This window comes from Heterodontus francisci, chromosome 4 (genome assembly GCF_036365525.1).
Source record: "Heterodontus francisci isolate sHetFra1 chromosome 4, sHetFra1.hap1, whole genome shotgun sequence".
Taxonomy (NCBI): Eukaryota; Metazoa; Chordata; class Chondrichthyes; order Heterodontiformes; family Heterodontidae; genus Heterodontus; species Heterodontus francisci.
The window spans coordinates 194,962,524-194,986,424 of record NC_090374.1 but is presented as its reverse complement, the minus strand read 5'-3'; the positions used below and the strand labels follow the sequence as shown (position 1 = coordinate 194,986,424).

The window sequence follows — 23,901 nt, the reverse complement described above, 5'->3', positions numbered from 1 at the left end:
GGGACCGATGACTGTAGGGATTGTCCCCAGTTTGCCTGTGGACGGGGTTGACCTGCTCCTAGGTAATGATCTGGCAGGGGTGAAGGTGTTAGCCCCCCTAGTAGTGAAAGAAAGACTGCAGGAGGTCAGAGAGACAGGGCAGTGGCAGGAGACGGTCCCCTGCAGTTTCCCTGAATGTGTAGTGGGTCAGGCCATGATCAAACCAGTTCCCCAGAGGAGACTGCATTGGCAGTGCAGGCACATGACCATGAGGTCTGCCTGTCCAAGACTTTCTTTGGAAAGTTAGGAGACCCAGGGAATTAATTAAATGGATTTTCCCTATCTGAGGCTCAACGAGGCGACCCAGTATTGCCAGAGTTAGCACAGGCTGCCCAGTCTGAAAGTGAAGCAGAGGGAGTCACCGATTGCTACTATTTAAAGAATGAGGTACTGATGAGGAAATGGAGTTCTCCTCACAGACCTGAGGGCAAGGAGTGGATAGTAGTTCACCAGTTAGTGGTGCCACAGAGGTACCGGGGAGAAATATTAAGAAGGGCCCACAAGACTACAGTGGCTGAATATGTCGGTGTACGAAAGACCAAAACCCGCATAAGACAGCAGTTTGACTGGCCAGAACTCCACTGCAGGAGTTGCAACATGTATCAGGTTGAGGGAAAACCCCAACCTACAGTAAAACCTGCACCCCTAAGTCCTGTACCGGTGTTAGGAGGACCCTGCAGCAGAGGACTGGTGAACTGTAAGGGACCCCCGCCAAGAACAAAAGGGGACAGGCAGGCACACGGCTGACAAAGATTTAGAAAGAGAAGGGGAAAAAGTGACCCAGAGGGCAGGTTAAAGGAAGTCTGGGAAGAATCCTGGATGAAAACCCCTACTGTCCGGTCAACTAACCCCGAAAAATGTGAAAAGTTAGACCCCACATCCTCCTATGTAAATGCAGACTCTCGAAGCACCCCACCAGAGTTGCTAACAGCATTTACAGGAACCTGCAGAGACAAAGTGAGACCTCTAGGGGGCAGAGAAACCTAGTCCAAGTGTCACAGGAGAGTGCAGCCAAGTCTGCACAAATTCCTGCAGGTAGGAGTGTCCCAGAGCGCACAAGGGGAGAGTAACAAAGACTTCTCCCCCAGGGTCAGAGCAAAAGGGAACCACCCATCCCCTGAAGTCAAAAGTCTTTGCATGACTCAGAGTTCAGGATAGACCCACCCACTACTACTCTCCTGAGAAAAAAAGGAAAATTTAATCTGCCCGGGCATCCAGAACAGATTTTTAATAAGCATTGGTGAATGAACAGACATGAATGAGAGAAATGCATGGTTTTTCTTTCAGTATCTTATATTTCTCTCAAACTCTGTAATGAAATGCGCCATTTTTCTTCAAATTGCATTTCATTCCCTGGGTGTGGAGTTGTCAAGCAAACCCCCCCACCTGCCAAGACTGAGGCACATGTTATTTCGCCACATGAACATTAAAACGTAAAGTTGCAAGCCCCTGACTGGAAAGACATTTGCATAGCAACAGGCAGTGTTGGAACAAGGGACAAAGGACCATGCCCTGATACATTCAACCAACAATGGACTTTTGATTACCAGACATTGAAGCATTCCAGGTTAACTACTAAGATGGCCGAATACACAGAAGAAGTGGTCAGACCAGTTTTGGTCACATGACTGATGGAGTTTTTGAATTTGAACTTCCAACAGAGGATTTGAGCTGAGAAAGCCGTGTGCTCCCGGTTGGAACAGAACCTCCTCTCCAGTCCTGCCTGCCTCCATCGCTTTCCCACGGAACTGAATCTTGTGAAAACATGTGAACCTCAAAGAGAGAAAAGTCTCCTACGTGAACAAGGTTTAAGAAGAACACTGCCCTGACGAACAGCAAGACTCCCTACAATCAAGCAAGCTCGAAGCACAGAAAACAAGAAAATTTTCTGATATTGCCTCAAACCCCTCTCTACTATATTTTCCTCTCCTCTTTTCTGTCCCTATTTGTATATTTGTGTGTATCATGTGTGCATGCTAGTGTGGGCGCGTTGTATATCCGTAGGCTTTAACCGTATTAGAGTTTAAGGTTTAATAAATTTCATTTTTCTTCTTTAAACCTGAGAAAAGCTGGTGTGTTGGTTTCTTTGTCTCATAGTTGGAAATCAGTGAACAAAGATTAACAGAGGGGGAGCTCAAAACACAGTGTGTGTTTAAAATTAAACCCTTTAACAATAAGACCAGGTGAAGACAGCAAAAGACCCCGAGACACATTTCTCACCTGGTCATAACAAACTAATTCAAACAAACAGAGAATACAGTGCAGGTCTCTGTGAGGAGGACATTTTTTAAAATGGTGAAAAAAAATTGCAATGAAATAGCAGAAAAAGAATTTTGATTCCTGTTGTACCCAAAACTCTCAGCTTAATTTTAACATGTGTTTTCAATCTGCATAATTACAGGAAATTTTTTAGTTCAGTGGTGAAGCTATGCTGAGTTGAGCTGCGTTTGGTGGCAGGATTAAAACACTCACCTCAAAGAGCGAGGAAATGGTATAATTGCATGACCGACATACCTGCTCCAAGTTTCCTCAATCCTTTACACTAGAAGTCTGCCTTACAGTGTCTCTGGATGCAAATACACATGAAATTTTACCCCAAAGTGTTTTTAGTGGTATTGATTGACTCAGTCACTGCCTTTATATGGCGAGACTTGTTAGCTAGATGTGATTACATTTCACGATATAAGTCAGACTTGATTTTGCAGAAACCATTTTTACAGTAATCATTTAAAACAGCACTCTTGCAGGATTACAGGGAACGTTTAATCTCTGAAACTAAAGGCACAGTTGAAATCAGAAGTTTTCAAACTGAGGTTTTAAACAAGGGGATCACCAAGCTAATCTGTCTTTTATCCATTTTACATCAGATTTCTGATTTTCTCTAATTTGTTGAATTGGTAGTATAATAATTCTATTGCTGTATATTTAAATCAAGTTTTCAGCAATAATAGAATTCGTCTTCCTTCTGGTGGAAGAATTTGCCTTTTGGAAGTTTGGGACAGAGGTTCACTGACTGTGCATTAATATTAGGAAGGGATCCTGGCAGTGTTAAATGTTGCAAGGGAAAGTTTGAAAACTACTGTTTTAAACTGTTATGAACACATACACAATGGTGTTGCACCCAATAATAATTAAGTGTTGATTTATGTATTCTTCTGCTACGTTTTCATTCTATACTTGCTGTGGAAAGAATATTAGGCCAATTTTTAATTCTGTTTTGCCGTTGCCTCAAATGTGAATGTTCCTACAAAAGATGGGGACTTTATTTTTGTGACCATGTGCTCTTAGCCCTTCCATAGCACAGCAATGCAGATTTCCTGGAACCTTCAACTGCCATTGGGCAAGGCAGGGTGGCTAGAAATAAAGTGGTGAGTTGTGCATGAGTAGCTGTACACTCTGCGATACTAAAGGATGCCACAACACCAAAAGCCGTAGCAACTAATACAAAAGCAAAATACTGTGGATGCTGGAAATCTGAAATAAAAACAGGAAATGCTGGAAATAGTCAGCAGGTCTGGCAGCATCTGTGGAAAGAGAAACAGAGTTAACGTTTCAGGTCAATGACCTTTCATCAGAACTGTTAAAAGTTACATATGTAATATGTTTTGAGCAAGCAACAGGGGGGAGGGTGAGAAAAAGAACAAAAGGGAAGTCTGTAATAGCTTGGAGGGCAAGAGAGATTAAATGACAAAAAGTTTCATCATGCAAGGCTAAAGGGAGTAGTAATGGGACAAGTAAAGAAACAAAAGTTATGTCTAGAGGAGGTGTGAATGGCAGGATCCTGGATAGCTGCTGTCCAAAAGCAAAGAAAAGGAAATGAGAGGGAACGCGAGAGTGAAAAACCAAACTAACAAAGAAAAACAAAATAAAATGGAGATAAAGGTTGTGATCTGAAATTGTTGAACACAGTGTTGAGTTCAGAAGGCTGTAAAGCACCCAGTCGGAAAATGAGGTGCTGTTCCAAGGACAAAAGAAGTCATTCTCCACCTTGCTCCCACGCTGACCTTTCTGGAAAGGGTGGGGTGGTGATAAGTGAGGATTAAAAATGAATTATTTGAAGAAAATGCCTCTTTATTTCTGGAATGAGTTTTGGTAAATCGGCATTTAAAGAGTCCTTGCAAATTCTTCACTCAAAGCATAAATGTCATGCAATTTTTTTCCAACACTTATATAGTCATTATTTTCTGCTGCTTTTTCAGAAACCCTCTAATTAGACATTTTAACTGACAGATATCCTGAATTGCAGATTCCCAAAAAAAAATGAAATTACTGGTTAGACTGACTTGCTTGAGTTGGTATATTTAATCTGTATTCAATGGAAATCCAGGTATTGGAGATGACAAAACTAACATTCTCTTCATCTGTATCTGCATAGAACACAATGTACTTTGTCCAACAACACCAACCTAGTGTTTCCTCTTTAGTCAAAGACAGGACTTAAGTACAACCCTATGACAATTCTATCATTTAGTGTAGAAAAGGAGATTTCTAGGTACTGGCAAAAGATATGTAATTCTCTTTTCTCATTTTCTTTCTAGATCTCTGTCCTGGGACGACAACAGAATGTACCTTGAAGGAAGGTATGTTTAAAGTATAAATATTTTTAATGTGTCACAGGGTATAGCAATTTTCTTGGAAATTTCAAACTTTTTTTATTCATTGATGTGACGAGGAATAACTGTCGTTTATATATATGTATATATAAGTTGTGAATCAAACTTTGTGTAGTAAATGCTTTTCAGGACCTGCTGTATGGATATGAAGCTCCCAAAATGTAGTGGCTTTTATTGTTCTATATACTATGCTAAGCAATGGCTTTTTCTTAAATCAAAGGCTGAGGGTGGGCCATTAAGATGAGAATGTAGACTTTGTGCAAACTTTATAAACAAACTCAGCAGTCGAGCAAATTATTTTCCAATTTTCCAGTCAATTCTGAACAGTTGGCAAAAACATTTCAGGGTTACAATGCTAATGTGTTATTTATCGAAGGGTTGACTCGCATTAGATTGTGGCAGCAGCAAGATTACTGTTATTCGATCAGACAACATTGAAAAATAGTCATTTTGAATATAACTTTTCAATATCTTATTCTCTCATGATGGACATCTTTTCAAATGTTACAACATGCCCGCAAATAAGAAGAGTCATGTTAACCATGGAGCGAAGTGCAAAAAAAACATGGGATACAGTTGAATAAGCGAGTGTATTGCTTCAGCAGTTTAAATTTATCTGTACTTAGTTTTATATGGGTTCTGATAGTGACAATGAGTTATATGCTGTGTGTCTATTGGTGACTATTCTAAATCACCTATTGGAGCTGGCAGATTAAGGATTTCTTCTTGGTTGTTATCGTCATCTTTACAGTGAAAAGTAAATTTAGCCGTTACTTTTTATGTCATTATTTTTATTTGGTATACTTGCTACAGGAATTTTGATGATCACTGTCCAGATTTCTATTGAATGGAGCTCACTGTATGGCAGAATTCATCTCTCCCTTGCATGTAGCTACATGTTTTTGAAAAGGACAAGTTTTGTAATGCTTTAGTTTGTTTGTAATGATGATCAATTATTTATATTATGTAGCAAATACATGAAGGAACTGTTCATCTAATAAGGCATTGCTACTGCATCTTTAATAGAGAGCCACATGACAAATGAGAGCCAGATTGTGATGGTTCATGTTCCGAGTCACGTTATGTGCCAGCTCGTGTCATGAGCATATCAAGGATGCAAATGACAAGTGAGCCGAGTCTGTAAGTGAGGCACGTCTGCAGGATTTGCATGCAATGATTAGGTTTGCTGTTGCTGCATAATGTGCAGTGTTAACTAATTATGGCTTGAGATGAGGGATGCTTATATTGTTAACATTTTAACAAACATAGCTCATACATTGCACAGTTCCACGGATAAGATATGTTGTCATTAAGTTTACAGTATATCACAGATTGCTGAAATGCCATGAAGGGGCTGTTGTTTTGTATTTATCAGTAGCAGCAGCAGATTCTTCCACATCATCAAATTGTAGTTCTGATGTCAACACGTTTCCAGTCACTTATGTAACCAGCTCCTGTCATAGAATTTTTGTTTGCTAGAGCAAGCCACTTTATTCACTTCTGGGTGGATAGCTGTGGTGCAATATAGTAAAATGGTACAATTCCCCAAAGTACAAAGAGACTTAGCTTGCCCCCACATGACCATACATGCTCCCTTGATCAATACATCAACAAGGAAGGATTCCACTCTCTCTCAAGGTCCAGTTAATTTGTGACCAGATCATAAAAGTGAATGCTCATTTTCCCGACAGCCGCGACTGTATTAATTTTAAGGCAGTCCTCTATGCCAGTACTATTTGCAGAAAGACAAGTTTCTGGATGCTTCAGAAATGTTAAGATGATTCTTTACAACCATGAGTGATGACACCTGTGTGCTTTTCAAGCATATCAATTGAGCACTGCAATTATGAGGTGCATTCTTCTCCCAGATTAACAGCAGACAACTGCTTCAACAGCAACAACTGGAACTCTGTATGTGGCCTTTGGGTACAATGAGATATGCTGCAAGTCCGGCTAGGGTCTCAAGAACCATGGTGATGTTACGTCTGCTGCCTTACAAAGAGGCTTTATCATTGAGATTTCAGAGGAGTAAGGCACAAATAGACAACAGGAGGGACATCTGAAGAGTAAAAGAACACATTGCTGACTGCAAGACACATTGATGGTACAGGAGGCATTTTCTTGACTACTGCATCTGGGCATTCCATGAACAGACCTGTTTACAATTCCCTCTTTCCCCCAACCACCCAACAAATACGTCATCATCTCCAGACTCTTTTGTGCTTTAAGTCATACAGCTTCCATTCATGCCACCTCTAAACCTTCCGAAGAACAATATCTGCAAGCACAATTACATCAGTGTTACCATACTTTACAATTATCTATGAATGTATGTGTGTATATTTCCTCTTTGGTGCCAATAAATGAAAGGTGATCTTTTAACCCTGATCTTGTGCTAGCTAAGCGTTAGGAGCGTATGAGGTGGTTCGCTGCGGTGTGTGAAGATGAAGCTCCGATGACCCTTATTTCATATCTGCTGAGCCTCTTGTGCTACTGCATGGAAGTTGCACCTTCCTTTTCTGGCACATGTGCCGGCATCTGGGGGGGAGGGTGCAGGGAAGGAAGCTAGTAAGAGGACATGAATGTACAGCTGTCATGAGAAGCAGCACCATCATATGTGCGTAGTTCTGCCACGTCAGTCATACTGGAAACTGGTTCTGAATGGTCACTGATCTGTGGCAAAACAGATGTCATGGTACCAGTATGATTACTGAAACCCTAAGAAATAATTATCCATAACCCACCCCCAAGCACTTGAAGGTCAAAGGAGGCCATGATCTCTCAGCTGATATCTAGCCTTTATGGCAGTAGTCTGAACATTCATGGAGGGAGCACAGACTGTTCTTAAGCCATCTGTCATGGGAGCCTGCAGTACAGATTTGTCATGAGCTGCTGCATGCTCCTGGATGGAGTGCAGTGCTGAGAAACCATCAACCAGGATACCACAACGATAGATGCACATACTTTTTATGCTCTGTAAGAAACATAGAAAAATAGGAGCAGGAGTAGGCCATTCAGCCCTTAGAACCATTCAATACGATCATGGCTGATCTCCAAACTCAGTACCCTGTTCCCGCTTTCTCCCCATATCCCTTGATCCCATTAGCCCTAAGAACTATATCTAACTCTTTCTTGAATATATTTAATGACTTGGCCTCAACTGCTTTCTGTGGTACAGAATTCCACAGGTTCACCACTCTCTGGGTGAAGAAATCGCTCCTCATCTCAGCTCTAAATGGCTTACCCCTTACCGTTAGACTGTGACCATTGGTCCTGGATTCCTCCGCCATCGGGAACGTCCTTCCTGCATCTCGTCTGTCCAGTCCTGTTAGAATTTTGAAGGTTTCTATAAGATCCCCTCTCATTCTTCTACACTCTTGCGAATACAAGCCTAATCGACCCAATCTCTCTCCACACGTCAGTCCTGCCATCCCAGGAATCAGTCTGGTGAACCTTCGCTGCACTCCCTCTATAGCAAGAACATCCTATCTCAGATAAGGAGACCAAAACTGCACACAATACTCCAGATGTAGTCTCACCAAGGCCTTGTATAATTGCAGCAAGACATCCTTGCTCCTGTACTCGAATTCTCTCGCTAAGAAGGCCAACATACCATTTGCCTTCTTAACTGTCTGCTGAACCTGCATGCTTACTTTCAGCAACTGATGCACAAGGACACCCAGGTCTTGCTGCACTTCCCCTTCCCCAATCTATCGCTGTTCAGGTAATAATCTGCCTTTCTGTTTTTGCCACCAAAGTGGATAACCTCACATTTATCCACATTTTACTGCATCTGCCATGTATTTGCCCACTCACTCAACCTGTCAAAATTACACTCGAGTTTCTCTGCATCCTCCTCACAGCTCACACTCCCACCCAGCTTTGTGTCATCTGCAAACTTGGATATATTACATTTAATTCCCTCATTTATATCATTCATATATATTGTGAATAGCTGGGGTCCTAGCACTGATCCCTGTGGTACCCCACTAGTCACTGCCTGCCACTCGGAAAAAGACCCGTTTATTCCTACTCTTTGTTTCCTGTCTGCCATCCAGTTCGCTAACCATGTCAGTGCCTCACCCCCAATCCCATGTGCTTTAATTTTGCACGCTAATCTTTGCTTTCAAAAGCAGAATTTGTGAGATGTGGCCCAGGTGTGAACAAGCCGCCCATAATAGGCATCATGAAATGTAAGTACACCCTGTATGAGGAGTCCATGTGAGATCCATGAGGTAATTGTATTTAAGCTATTGAAGGAATTTTTCCAGGTACAGACTGGATTTTTAAAGGTTACTGCACTGCCTTCTAGACATTGTTTAGAAGCAATTTGTTCATTTAACACAGAATTAAGGATTAGTACTGGAGGTGATTAACATAATTTTAACAGTATATTCTTGCAAGGTGCTGCTGACTCCTCTTACCTTGCTTTCCCTGGTAAGGTTATTGAACTTTTTGCAACAATAAGTTCACTGCACTGTCCACTTTCCACCACTCCTGAGCTGCTCCTCTTTGGGGCCTATGTCTTTTTGACACAACAAGCGCAGTCCTCCTCTTCCTTATTTCTTGGAGAAGCACATCCACTGTCTCTCAGTGAAAAGAATAAAGTTGAACATTAGAATTTCCATTATTCAACCCTAAAAGTTCTATTTCACAGATGATATTTCCGTAGACATTCAAACAAGATTGAAACTGTGAAGTTCTCTGAAGTTTAATTGCTGCCATTTTATCCAGCTGATCAAAGCAATGATTTATTCTGAAAGGAGCATACAAAGGAACAATGCAGCATTGTGGAAATGGAAAACATTGTCATGTCAACCGCGCATTAAAAAAAAATCTTCAAAATGAAATCTTATCGGGCAGTTGACATGAACAGCTGGAAAATCTCCAGTCCATCTTTCCCACATAAGATTGTAATCTTGGGTCATAAGTTTGTCGAGCAGTGGTTTCTATGCAGTGCAGCCTGACTCAATACACAGCACAAGTTATCCCAAAGCTACTGTACTGACCACCACGACACTGCACGCCACACAATTTTTTTCATGGAAGATTTATTTTGCACATATTCGAAATATATGTTGTAAGTCGCCAACTTGTGTCTTGAATCTGATTCGTAGGATTATGTTTGGTAAAATTTTTTTAAATCGGTGAACCTAAACATGCATTTTTGTCCACAAGGAGTTGCAGTAATAGTTACCAGTGAGTCAATTTTCTTCCAATTACCTTTCTGGAGCTTCAGTGCTAAAGTGCAGTGCTTATCACATTTTAATGAGGTGTTTAATATTTATTTGGATTTACGAGAATAACTAAAACAGTGCCTCAAGATACTGAGAAATTGTGCATCAGCACCAAAACTAACACTAATGCACTCCTAAAGTAGCGACTTTGGTTAAAAAAATTTATAGCTCCTCTGTGAAAAAATGTACATGCATATTTTATTAATTGCAGCAGTGTTAATTTCTGGAAAAATAAATTAGTATTGTTCAGTTGCTCAAATGAGTGTTTTGGATATGCTTCTGGTACTACCATTTACAGACTTTTTGTAATGACTTTGAATTATAGTTTGTGCAGACTGTCCAAGAGGTCTGGTGTTACTTTAACACAGTCTATGTAAATTAAAGCCTGGCTACCTGACCTGAACCTGACCAAACCTGTCTACATGGCCGGAATTTTATGTCGCCCCAGCAGGTCGGATGGTGGTGTGGGGGCGGCGTAAAATTGAGCGGCAGGCTCTGGAATGCCTAACCGTCACGATTCCGCCTCCGACCAAATTTACGGAGGTCCGGTGGGGGGGGCGGGGGGTGAGAAGCGGCCCGCCTGCCCGCGGCCAATCAAGATCCTTAAGTGGCCACTTAATGGCCACTTAAGGGCCCTCACCCGCCTCCACGGATATTTTACCCATGGCAATTGGGTGTGCTGGGGACATGAAAGGCCACCCAGCGAGAGCTGCCGGCATTTCCGCACCCTGGGGGCCTGGCAATCAGGCACAGGGTGCCCGATTGAGGGCCGCCCCGCCTACCAACCCAACCCCGGGATCCAAGACACCCCCCTTCCCCTAAACAACCACCCTAACCTCACTAGGGCATGACCGATTCCCCTAGTGAGGCAACCCAAACTTACCTTCAGTCCCGGCTCCTTGGTATCCTCCTCAGTCGTCTGGGCTGCAGTCCCAACAGTGGCCACCGCTCCCGGTGGGTGGAAGTGGGTGGAAGTCTCGCCTTCGGGCCAATTAAAGCCTGGGGATCCGTAAAATACGGGACGGATCCCCAGGCTGGGTGGAAGCGGGTTCGGCACCGACATTTACGTCGCAGTCCGGCTCCCGTCCGCGCACTGTAAAATTCCAGCCCATGTGTCAGTTTCGGGTTGGGTCTGGTCTATATTCTGCGTCCAGCATTCGGGCTTGGGTCAGGTCGGACTGGACTGGATTGTTTTGTTTCGTATTGTTTTCGTTTTAATCTACGATTTTTTTCCTGCGTCATTAATATGTTTGTTATTTACGGGTGGGTCGGGTCAGGTCGGGCCGGGCATTTAAAAAAATTAAAGGACTCGGGCCCGGTTTCAAGTTCGGGTTGGCTGTTGTGGGGTCGGGCCCGGGTCGGGTTTTCATTTTATACCCAAGCCAGGCTTCAATGAAAATCATTTGACACAGTGGCATGTAACAGAAAAATGTAGAAGTAATGACCACACAAGAAAAGAATGTTCTGTCATATTGTGGAAATATATTGTACATGAAAACACAGAATCTCTCTCAATTCTAAAAGGACTGCTAATGCTGTATGTGCTCTTAACTGAAAGGCAAGAATATCACAGATTAATATAATAAACTATAATCTCAGATAATTAAAACAAAGTCAATTTATAGCTTTAACTCTTGATCCTGCCTTGATTGGAAACATTCAACAATGTTTGCTCCCTGCTCAGATATGCATTCTTAATTCTGTTTTGACAATGATTAAATGCCAAATTCTTTCAACTTGAGTGTGAGGAACAGACAAGGATGTGAAAATTCAAATTTTCATAAAAAGGCAGCTGCAATAATACAATTTTTTTTTTAATTGCTCTTGTGTTGCAATGGCAGTTGCAATGTCTCAGCGAACTCTGCTGCCTAAAATCTGTGCAGTTTTTGCAATGTACAGCTTTATTTAAAGCTGTTAAGATTATGCCAAAATCTTTTGCTGATTGATTGATGCTCCAAATTCCTGGTTCCACCCAATACTTTGGAATGGTTGTTAACTGTTAAATTAATCAATTAGTTGAAGGTCACATTTCAATTGAAACTCTTTAACAATGCCAATAGGTGTAATTAATAGCTGGATCATCTGTTTAAACAGTGTGATCCTCCTGCTCATACTGATCAGGCACAACACTGTCGACATCGCTCCACCTTTTTTTATTAGTCAGTGTAGTTTAGGCAAGGAATGTATCATTGCGTGTCAAGCTGCAATAAATTTAGAAAAGATGAAAATTGCATTCCTGGTGAGCCCTGTTTCTGGGAACAGGATAAGAGACAAAAAACAACTTCAATCTTCTTGACATTCTGAAAGAATCTCTTGCAATTTTATTGAAACCATCGTTTTATTATTTTTATTTTCAAAATAATGACTCACTAATTGTAATTAACACAAGCATAACCATGATAGATCTCTAGCTGTGCTGCATGCATGCAATTTGTCAGTAAATGAGAAACAGTTTAGAGAATATATTTGACAGGTCTCATATTGGTTCATTGTGGTTGCTTACCTTTCTATTCTGTACAAGAAAATAAAGGGTAAAAAACACTCCTAATATGTTCAATCAGCTGATTTTCTTTGGTCAGCCAATGTAGACTTTTTCCACAAAAATGACAAAAACGCTTTTGGCTCGACTGTAATGAATTGTCTTTCCATTAGCAGAGTTATACTAAATCCAGAGTCTAACCTGTCTGAAGTTAGGCTTATGTCATCAAAGTGAGGAATGTTGGGGTGAAATATTAAGGGTATCAAGCTACAAGATTGAGCCTTACATCTTGCAGCAATGTCAAAAATGAGAGGCTGTCTTAGTTGGCATAGTTTAGAAAATTACCTTTTTTAACACACGCTCATCCAGTGCGAGTTTCATGCTTGGGATTTTGATCTCCTGCTCATTAGATCTTCAGGTTTTAATAGAGCCCTTTGACTTGCTCTGTGGATGCTGGTATTGTCAAACCTAGAAAGCATTCTGTTCCATTCCCTCACTTCCCAAAGTTAGGAAAGAGCAAGAGACAGATGTGGTGATTTTAATTTTTCCAATTTGTTGATGTTGTCAGTATCTAATCAATCAGGATTGACTGCAACCAATATGGTGTGTATGTTGAGTTTAATAATCGTTTAAGACAGGATATAACACGTGAGTTATATGACCATGACAAGTAGCGAGTACTGGTGCAGGCCAGGTAGGATGGCTGGCATGCGCAAACAACTCTTTCTTCTTTTGTCTTCTTGGTGCCTCACATCTTCACAACCTCTCAAACTACTCAAGAGCATTAGCATGGATCTCCCCTTAGGTGTCTCTCTCTACCGCCTACTGCACTAAGGCCTCTTATCTTATACCTTTTTTCCAGGGTGGATCTGGATGGATTATTGACAGACGTTATGTTCCTATAAAGATTGACTTCATTTTGAAATAGCCTACAAAACATCGAGTTCATTGTCTATGAGTAAAAGCCTGCCTTTAATGTTCACCTGCCATTAACTTCTTGACCTTTGCATTTACCTTCTGTCCTTAATCAATCAGGCTTTCACATCATCCTTTCCTTATCTCATCTCAAGCTGTTCTCCCTGATCAGTTACATTCTCCCCTGAAGCCTTCCATCTCCAGCCATCAAACTAAGTGTTCGAAGTTTCATTTATTTGTATCCGTCCTATCAACATTTATGGATACCAAAAAGCAGTTCATAAGGCCTATCAATGAGCTGTTCTTATTTCTGATTAGACTATTGAACTGTCGGGTTGTTCAATCAAGTAACTTCTATTCTACTTCCACACTAATTAACTTCCGTATTTCAGCAAGCATCTTAATTAGGTAAGTTAAATGAAAAGCCTAACAGAGATTTGTAGTATGGTTGTTTGTTTTAAGTATCTATCCAGTTGTCCTCCAGCATTGCAGAGGCCTTGACTGACCATTGTCCTTTTTTGGGCGAGCTACAACTGTCATTATCTTAGAATAATCATTCCACTGGCTTCCTTTCTAAAGAAAGGAAACCTGAAGCAGTTTCCAGGAAAACAAAATTTTATAGCACTAACCTATTCCTTTACCTATTTAAAGCTAATTTTATATAAATATATATCATATATATACACACACACACAATATGCGAAGCATATTGCTAATTTCTAGCACAGAGAAGAGAAAGAGAGGCTGAAGGTAAGAAGAAGAGAAATAAGCAAATTAACATCATTTGTAAACTTCACAGAAGGTTATTGGGCTGAATCTTGACAAGAGTGGGTTGTGTAGGTGCCGGGTGGTGGAGGCGGAGTTTCTGTCGGGAACCCTGGAAGTTTGAGTTTCCCCGCATACTGTGGAGGTTTGACTTCTCAGTGTGTATAGTTTTTGTTTGACAGGTTTCCTACCCAGAAGTCAGCCTTCCCATCGGGCAGGGAGCATTCCAGAGCAGGTTGCATCTGCAGGTAAGTCGCTTGCTGCTGCTCATGGGAGAGTGGAGGAGGGGTCTGATCCCCAACTCTCGTAGGCGAAACTGATCCGGGGGTGGGGGTGGGTGGGTGGGTAGTGATAGAGGAGTAGAGTTATACAGCACAAAAACAGGCCCTTCAGCCCATCCTGTCCATGCCAGCCATCAAGCACATATCTATTCTAATCCCATTTTCCAGCACTTGGTCCATAACCTTGTATGCTATGGCGTTTCACGTGCTCATCTAAATACTTCTTAAATGTTGTGAGGGTTCCCGCCTCTGCCACCTCTTCAGGCAGTGTGTTCCAGATTCCAACCACCCTCTGGGTGAAAGAATTTTTCCTTAAATCCCCTCTAAACCTCCTGTCCCTTACTTTATATCTATGCCCCTGGTTATTGACCCCTCCGCTAAGGGAAAAAGAAAAAAAAAAGTGGGTGTGGTGCGGAGGTGTCCAATCCCTGATTTAGAGGGTGTGTGATTTATAGTGTAGTGTGTACTGATGGGGAAGGAGTTTGAGGCAGGCCGGGTGGAAGCATTTAGCCTCTCCCCGAAGCTGTCCTCACCTCCCTTCAGCTGCTGAGTTTCCAAAAGCCTGGTCAACCTGGCCGGCCATGGTTAAAGCAAGCTAAATCAAAGGCTGCCAGCCTCATTAACATATTTATTTAGCCAACCGGCTTCCTGAGTGGGTCGGGTTGCCTGCCCCTTGTCCCACCTCCGTTAAACATCTCACCCAACCTAACTCACCGATCGTTGAAATTAAGATTCAGTTGATGATGTCTGTTCAACTTTCAGAGTGATGTAAATGCGATCCATGGTTTGTCATATGACTTGAAGCAACGCTCTGTGCTTCTGTAGTCAAATGCATTTATGGAGCATCACTCAATGGCCTCTGCACATGCACTTCTTCCCACATTTGATCTGAAATGCTGCTTGATTGCTCAGATAGCTGAAAAAAATCAAATGATTGATTGTATCTACATTAAACGACAGCAAAATTGTATTCATACATATATTCATACAGGCTGTCTCTTGGAGTCCATGTTTTTGATTCTAGCATGGGGTGATACCTCAGCTATGCAACTAACTCACACAGGAAATGTTCAATTTGCCAACTCTGGGCTGAATTTTACTGGCCCCTCAACGCCGCGGGTCATGGCGCGGGGGCCGGTAAAATTCTGCGGGGAGAGGCCCGCCTGGAACGGCCGCATATGACTGGCAGCATGGGGACCTCGCTGTGGCCACACCCACCCCCGCCGCCTGGTGGCAGGGCCTTCAACTAAATATGCAGATTAACATTAATTAGATGCAAATAAACTTATCTGCAGGTGGCAGCTGTCCCGCGCCAATTTTACAGCCGTCATTTGTGCTTCGCGTGCCTTTGGAACTCCGTATGGAATTCCGAGGTGTGAACCTGGTGGGGAGGAGGGAGGAATAAAATTTTCAGGGCAGGAGGGTGGAGGAGCGGGGAAATCAATTCTTATTGGTCGTCTGAATGGTGGGATGGGGTTGAAGGGCAAAGAGTGCAAAGTTTGGGTTTAAAGGTCGGGACTAACAAGAATGTTTTTCGGTGGGGGAGAGGGTTATAAATTTATCTATTGTGTGATAATTGGGGGGGGTTGGAAGTGGCGCTTTTATGGTAAATAATGTTTTTATTAAAAGTTAAAGTCCTGGTCCCTTTAAAAAGTAAAATCTCTGCTAAGGGCTTAAAGCCCTCTAAAAATGCCAATGGCGCCGGATGCCATTGCCTGGGACACAGCGGCTGCCCCCTCTACATCATTGGGGCGGCCGCTTGCCCCCTCTATTTAAATGAGCCCCCGCACGTAATATCGTGGGTGCTCAGGGATGGTGCATCCATTGGGATGCACGCCATCATCAGAGTGTACCGACGTGAACTGCGCCGCACTCGTAAAATTCAGCTCTGTGTCTCTAATTGCTGTTAGAGCTACTCTCACTAAACTCCAGGGACACATCAAGCTGAACCACTGACTGTCCAAGCATTTAATGCGCATGCTATTGGATTACCTGCTACTCAGGGGAGAAAGCAAACGTAATGGCCTGATTCCTTTCTCTCCCAATCTCCTCACACTTGTACTTCCCAACATTGGCAACTGAATAGTCGTCTGGAAGCAGAATCCTGGACTATATTCTGTCTCCCAATTCTAAGTACGCTGAGACTAATTGCAGCAGTGCTACTCTGTCCTGGCTGAAATCACCTTACATAGGATTACGTTACTTAGGGTATATAGGTCAGAGACAGGCCATTCAGCCCACCCAGTCCCTGCTGGCATTTACGCTCCAAGTGAGCCTCCTCCTGTCTTTCCTCAGCTAAATCTATCATTGTCTACCTCTATTCCCATCTCCCTCATATGCTTGTCTAACTTCCCTTAAATGCATCTATACTATTCGCTTCAACCTCTCCCTGTGGTGGTGAGTTCCACATTCTCACCATTCTTTGGGCAAAGAGGTTTCTTCTGAATTCCCTACTGGATTTCTTGGTGGCTATCTTACATCGACAGCCTCTAGTTATGCACATTCCCACAAGAGGAAACATTCTGTTTGTATCCACTCAATCAAAACCTTTCATAATTTTAAAGACGTCTGTTAGGTCATCCCCTCGGCCTTCTTTTTTCAACAGAAAAGAGTCCCAACCTGTTCATCCTTTCCTGATAGGTATACCCACGGATTTCCAGGATCAAGAAATGCTGGAACCACTCAGCAGGTCTGGCAGCATCTGTGGAAAGAGAAGCAGAGTTAACGTTATGGGTCAGTGACCCTTCTTCGGTTCCGAAGATAGTGGGGCATTCAGCGATGGTAATGCTGTTGAATGCCAAGTGGAGATGGTTAAATTCTCTTTTGTTAGAGTTGATCATTGCCTGGCACTTGTGTGGCATGAATGTTACTTGCCACTTATCAGTGCAAGCCTGAAAGTTGTGCAAGTCTTGCTGCATATGGACACGGACTGCTTCAGTATCTGAGGTGTTGCAAATGGTACTGACCATCATACAATCATCAGTGAGCATCCCCACTTCTGACTTTATGAGGGAGGGAAAGTCATTGATGAAGCAACTGAAGATGGTTGGGCCTCGGACACTACCCAGAGGAACTCCTGCAGCGATGTCCTGGAGCTTAGATGATTGGCCTCCAACAATCACAACCGTCTTCCTTTGTGCTAGGTATGACTCCAACCATGGAACGTTTTCCCCCTGATTCCCATTGACTTCAGTTTGCCTAGAACTTCTTGATGTCACACTTGGTCAAATGCTGCCTTGATATCCAGGGCAAAATCTGTCACCTCACCTCTTGAGTTCAGCTCTTTTGTCCATGTTTGGACCAAGGATGTAAATCCTGGCTACCCGACCCAAGCCCGAACAAACCCAACTACATGTGTTGGGTTTGGGTCAGGTTGTGTCTTCATTCTGCATCCAGCATTCAGGCTTGGGTCGGGTTGGGCTGAACGATACTGTTCTGTTTCGTATATTTTCGTTTTAATCTAAGATTTTTTTGTTTCATTAATATGTTTGTTATTTTTGGGTCGGGCATTTAAAAAATTAAAGGACTCAGGTCTGGGTCGGGTTCGGGTTGGCAGTTGTCGGGTCGGGCCCGGGTCGGGTTTTAATTTTATTCCCAAGCCAGGCTTTACAAAGCTGTAATGAGGTCAGAAGCGAATGGCCCTCGCAGCACCCAAACTGAGCATCAGTGAGTAGGTTGTTGCTGTTTCATTGCCACTTGACAGCACTGTTGATGACACCTTCCGTCACTTTGCTGATGATCAAGAGTAGAATGATGTGGCGGTAATTGGCCGGATTGGCTTTGTCCTGCTTTCTGTGGATAGGACATACCTGGGCAATTTTCTACATTGTTGATGCCAGAGTTGTAGCTGTACTGGAACAGCTTGGCTAGGGGTGCTGCTAGTTTTGCAGCACAAGTCTTCAGTACTACAGCTAGGATGTTGTTAGGGCCCATAGCCTTTGCAGTATCCAGTGCCTTCAGCTGTTTCTTGATATCACGTGGAGTGAATTGGATTGGCTGAAGACTGACATCTGTGATGCTGGGGACCTCAGGACGAGGCCGAGATGGATCATCTACTCAGCACTTATGACTGAAGATGGTCACTAATGCTACAGCCTTGTCTTTTGCACTGATGTGCTGGCCTACTCCGTCATTAAGAATGGGAATATTTGTGGAGTCTCTTCCTCCAGTTAGTTGTTTAATTCTCCACACCATTCATGACTGGTTGTGGCAGGATTGCAGAGCTTTGATTTGATCCATTGATTGTGGGATGGCTTAGTTCTGTCTATTGCATGCTGTTTCCATTGATAACATGCATGAAGTCCTGTGTTGTAGCTTCACCAGGCTTCACCTCATTTTTAGATATGCCTGGTGCTGCTCCTGGCATGCTCTCCTGCAATTTTCATTCAACCAGGGTTGATCCCTTGGCTTGATGGCAATTGTAGAGTATGGGGTATGCCAGGTCATGAAGTTAGACATTATGTTTGAATACAATTCTGCTGCTGAAGATGGTCCATAGCACCTCATGGATGCCCAGTTTTGAGCTACCAGATCTGTTCTGAATCCATTCCATTTAGTATGGTGGTGGTGCCAGACAACACGCTGGAGGGTATTCTCAGTGTGAAGACAGGACTTGGTTTTTACAAAGATTGTGCGGTGGTCACTCCTACCAATACTGCCATGGACAGATGCATCTGCAACAGGTAGATTGGTGAGGACAAGGTACAGTAGTTTTTCTCCTCTTGTTGGTTCCCTCACCACCTGCTGCAGGCCCAGTTGGGAAGATATGTTCTTCAGGACTCAGCCAGCTCTGTCAGTAGTGGTGCTACAGAGCCATTCTTGGTGATGAGCACTGAAGTCCCCCACCCAGAGTACATTCTTTGCCCTTGCCAGCCTCAGTACTTCTTCCAAGTGGTGTTCAACATGGAGGAGCACTAATTCATTAGCTGAAGGAGGGTGGTAGGTGATAATCAGCAGGAGGTTTCCTTGCCTATGTTTGACCTGATGCCATGAGACATCATGGAGTCTGTAGTCACTGTTGACTCCCAGGGCAACTCCTTTCCAACTGTATACCACTGTACCGCCAGCTCTGGTGGGTTTGTCCTGCCGGTGGGATGGGACACACACAGGATGGTGATGGTGGTGTCTGGGACATTGTAAGGTATGTTTCCGCGAGTATAACTTTGTTCAGGCTGTTGCTTGACTAGTCTGTGGGACAGCTCTTCCAATTTTGGCACAAGTCTTCAGATGTTCGTAAGGAGGATTTTGCAGGGTTGACTGGGCTGGGTTTGCTGCTGTTGTTTCCAGTGCCTGGGTCGATGCCGGGTGGTCGGTCCAGTTTTATTCCTTTTCAACTTTCAGACTAACTATCCAAGAATAAAATAAATGTAATTTACAAGTGAGCAAGTTTAACACTCCCTAAAACATAGAGGAGGTTTGCTTATTCATCCCAATCTTGTTACCATAAACCTCTTCCTAGAGCTGAGCTCATCTTGACGACTCCTCTGAGACTCTGACGACTCGCAACTCTGGTTAGCATGTTCTTCCTCTGTGCTCGTTGCCTCTGTATGTTTATCTTCAGACTTTGTCTTTGAACATGTCCACGATGACACAGGGTTATCACCTGTAGTGTTGTTGCACAGATCTTGCACAGCTGTTGCACAGTTGACATTGGTTCCGTCTGAGAGTCGCACCATTGGGTGTCTGGCCCTCATACAGTCTGGGCTGGTCACATATCCTGTGTAGGATACCAAATTCCTGACGCATGATTGAGGACTCTGATCTTCTGTCCTACTCACAATCGAGCCAATTCTGGTCCTGCTTGCCTGTCATATAGTGCCTTCATCTTCCTTTGTTTGGAACGCTTAGAAAAATGATGACTGGCAACATCACCACTAGCTGTTTCTTCCTTCATTGGGCAAAAACACACTGATCAAGAAAATTCTCTTGCACATATTTCAATAATTCCTTTGCCCTATACACTGTTACTATCCCAGGTTATAGGAGGATAATTGAAACCCCCCATTATCATGACTCCATAGTCCTTGCATCTTTCTGTAGTTTTCCAGAAAATTTGCTCCTCTATCTCATTGCTACTATTTGGTGGCCTATAGTATACACCTACTTAAAACTTAACTTGAATATTAACTAACGTTGCTGTTCATGGTGCATTGCCGAATGCACTTTTATAAGGACAATGCAATGTATTATTTTGCTGCTAAACTGCAGCTGTGTATACGAACATACAAATTAGGAGCAGGAGTAGGCCACTCAGCCGCTCAAGCCTGCTCTGCCATTTAACAAGATCATGGCTGATCTGATTGTATCCTCCATATTCCTGCCTATCCCAAAATCTTTTCACCCCCTTGCTTATCAAGAATCTATCTACCTCTGCCTTAAAAATATTCAAAGACTCTGCTTCCACTGCCTTTTGAGGAAGAGAGTTCCAAAGACTCACGACTCTCTGAGAGAAAAAAATTCTCCTCATCTCTGTCTTAAATGGGTGACCCCTTATTTTTAAACAGTGACCCCTACTTCTAGATTCTCCCACAAGAGGAAAGATGCTTTCCACATCCAAGCTGTCAAGACCCCTCAGGATCTTATATGTTTCAATCAAGTCGTCTCTTACTCTTCCAAACTTCAGCAGATGCAAGCCTAGCTTGTCCAATCTTCCCTCTTAAGACAACCCGCCCATTCCAGGTACTAGTCTAGTAAACCTTCTCTGAACTGCTTCCAACGCATTTACATCCTTCCTTAAATAAGGAGACCAATACTGTACACAGTATTCCAGATGTGGTCTCACCAATGCCCTGTATAACTGAAGCATAACCTCCCTACTTTTGTATTCAACTCCCCTCGCAATAAACGATAACATTCTATTAGCTTTCCTAATTACTTGCTGTATCTGCATACTAACCGTTTGCAATTCATGCACGAGGACACCCAGATCCCTCTGCATTTCAGAGCTCTGCAATCTTTCACCATTTAGATAGTATGCTTTTTTTTTTTCTTCCTGCCAAAATGGACAAATTCACATTTTCCCACATTATACTCTATTTGCCAGATCTTTGCCCACTCACTTAACCTATCTATATTCCTTTTTAGCCTCTTTATGTCCTCTTCCCAACTTACTTTCTGTCCTACCTTTGTGCCTTCAGCAAATTTAGCAACCATACCTTCAGCCCCTTCATCCAAGTCATTTATATAAATTGTAAAAAGTTGAGGCACCAGCACTGATCCCTATGGCACACCACTCATTGCACCTTGCCAACCAGAAATGACCCATTTCTGCCTACTCCCTGTTTCCTGTTAGCTAACCAATCTTTTATCTATGCCAATATGTTACCCCTTACACCATGAACTTTTATTTTCTGCAATAACCTTTGATGATCTTTTCACACCCTAGGATGAAGTCCATCAGGACCCAAGGACTTGTCAGCCCGCAGCTCCAACAATTTGCTCAGTACCATTTCCCTGTTGATTGTAATTTTCTTGAGTTCCTCTCCCCCTTCTATTTCCTGATTTATAGCTATTTCTGGGACGTTACTTGCATCCTCTATAGTGAAGGCCATGCAAAATACCTGTTCAATTCATCTGCCATCCCTGTATTATCCCTTATTAATTCCCCAGACTCACTTTCTATAGGACCAACGCTCACTTTGTTAACTATTCTTTAAGTAACTATAGAAACTCTATCTGTTTTTATATTTCCAGCTAGCTTTCTCTCATACTCTAATTTTTCCCTCCTTATCAATCTTTTAATCATTCTTTGCTTTTTGTTATATTCTGTCCAATCTTCTGACCTGCCACCCATCTTAGAGCAATTATTGGCTTTTTCTTTAAGTTTGATACTATCTTTAACTTTTTTAGTTAATCATGGACGGTGCGCCCTCCCCTTGGAATTTTTCTTTCTCGTTGAAATGTATCTATTCTGTATATTCTGAAAAATCCCCATAAATGTTTGCCACTGCATCTCTATTGGCCTATCCCTTAACTTAATTTGCCAGCTCACTTTTGCTAGCTCTGCATTCATGCCCTAGTAATTTTGCTTATTTAAGTTTAAAATATTAGTCTTAGACCAACTCTTCTCTCCCTCAAACTGTCTTCACAATGAGGTCATTAATTAATCCTATTTCCTTGCACAATACCAGGTCTAGTATTGCCTGCTCTCTGGTTGGCTCCAGAACATGCCAATCTAAGAACCTATCCTGAAAACATTCTATGAGCTCCTCACCTAGGCTACCTTTGCCCATCTGATTTTCCCAGTCAATGTGTAGATTAAAATCCCCCATGATTATCTCCGTACCTTTCTGACAAGATCCCATTATTTCTTGCTTTATACCTCTTCCTACCATGTGGTTACTGTTAGGGGGTGTGTACACCACTCCCACAAGTGACTTCTTGCCTTTATCATTTCTCAACTCTACCCAAACCACATCTACATCCTGGTTTCCTGAACTTAGGTCATCCCTCTGTATTGCATTAATGCTATCATTAATTAACAGAACCACTTCTCCACCTTTTCCTAGCTTCCTGTCCTTCCTAAATGTCATGTACCCATCAATATTCAATATAACTTGGTTTGCACCTTTGAGACCACAGGGTTTAATTGCTGTATGTTTCTGAATTAGTTTCAGGCTAACTGTTACTGTGCAGCTCCTCAAGTCAATTCGAAATCAGACAGGCTTTCTTGTCTTTTAATATACTTTTCCTTTTCAAACTGTAAACATTGAACATAATGAGAAATTGTTTTCTGTTGATGGACATGTTTCTCTGTAAAGTTGAAATAATTAGCTGTCTTTCTCTTTTCGAATTTTTTTTTGAAGTGTGACAAAATTTGCATGTACGACTGAGTGATACCTAAAGGGTAATGAATCCTTCACAAACTGTATGGCCGGGATTTTGTGTAGTCCCCTGAGGCAGGGTCGGAGGCAAGGAGCACCGAGTATTGCAACGGGTAGCTGGGAGGCACAGGGCCGTCGCCTCCCCATCGTCAAGTGATCTTTCCGGGGGCAGGATAAGCTGATGACGGTCTTCCCGCCCAGAGGCCAATTGAGGTCCATAAGTGGCCTATTAACAGCCAATCAAGGGCCTCTTCCCGCTGCCACTGGGATCTTACGAGCTTCAGGGGAGACTTCGCCACACGGGGAGGTCATCTTATAACACGAGGTGCCCTCCTTGCGGGCTTGGAGGGAGGGGGGGTCCATCCTCTGTGGACAGATTGTAGCCCTCGGAGGACACCCACCAGGAATAGGGGAACAACTTTACCCCCCAGGACCCCCTCCCACAGACTGCACGACCACTCCACCACCACCCCTTGCCGGGGCCTTCCAGACTGGCCCCGGTGCCCCGCCTCACCTACCTCTGGTCTAAGGTTATGCCTCTGGGCCTGGGTCTGAGGCCTCTGCAGTACCAGCAGTGGCCACCACTCCCGGTGGTGCTGCCACCAATATTGCTGAGCTGCCAGTCCTCTGATTGGCCAGCAGCTCTTGAAGGCGGGATCCCCGTCTTTAAAGGAACGGGGATCCCGGCTCCTGAACTTTGATTTAAAAAGACTGGAGAATCGCTCCGGGGCAGGGTGCATGTAAACGTAG

General features: G+C 43.0%; 1 long non-coding RNA gene across 2 annotated transcripts in view; it reads left to right on the top strand.

The window, feature by feature from the left end:
- Positions 1–4,612, top strand: part of LOC137368768 (uncharacterized) — a 1,225,970-nt gene extending 1,221,358 nt beyond the window's left edge. For both annotated transcript variants that reach the window (XR_010974829.1, XR_010974830.1), the window contains exon 6: positions 4,578–4,612. This is a non-coding gene — a long non-coding RNA (uncharacterized lncRNA). The remainder of the gene's footprint in view (positions 1–4,577) is intronic.
- The last annotated feature ends 19,289 nt before the right edge of the window (positions 4,613–23,901 follow it).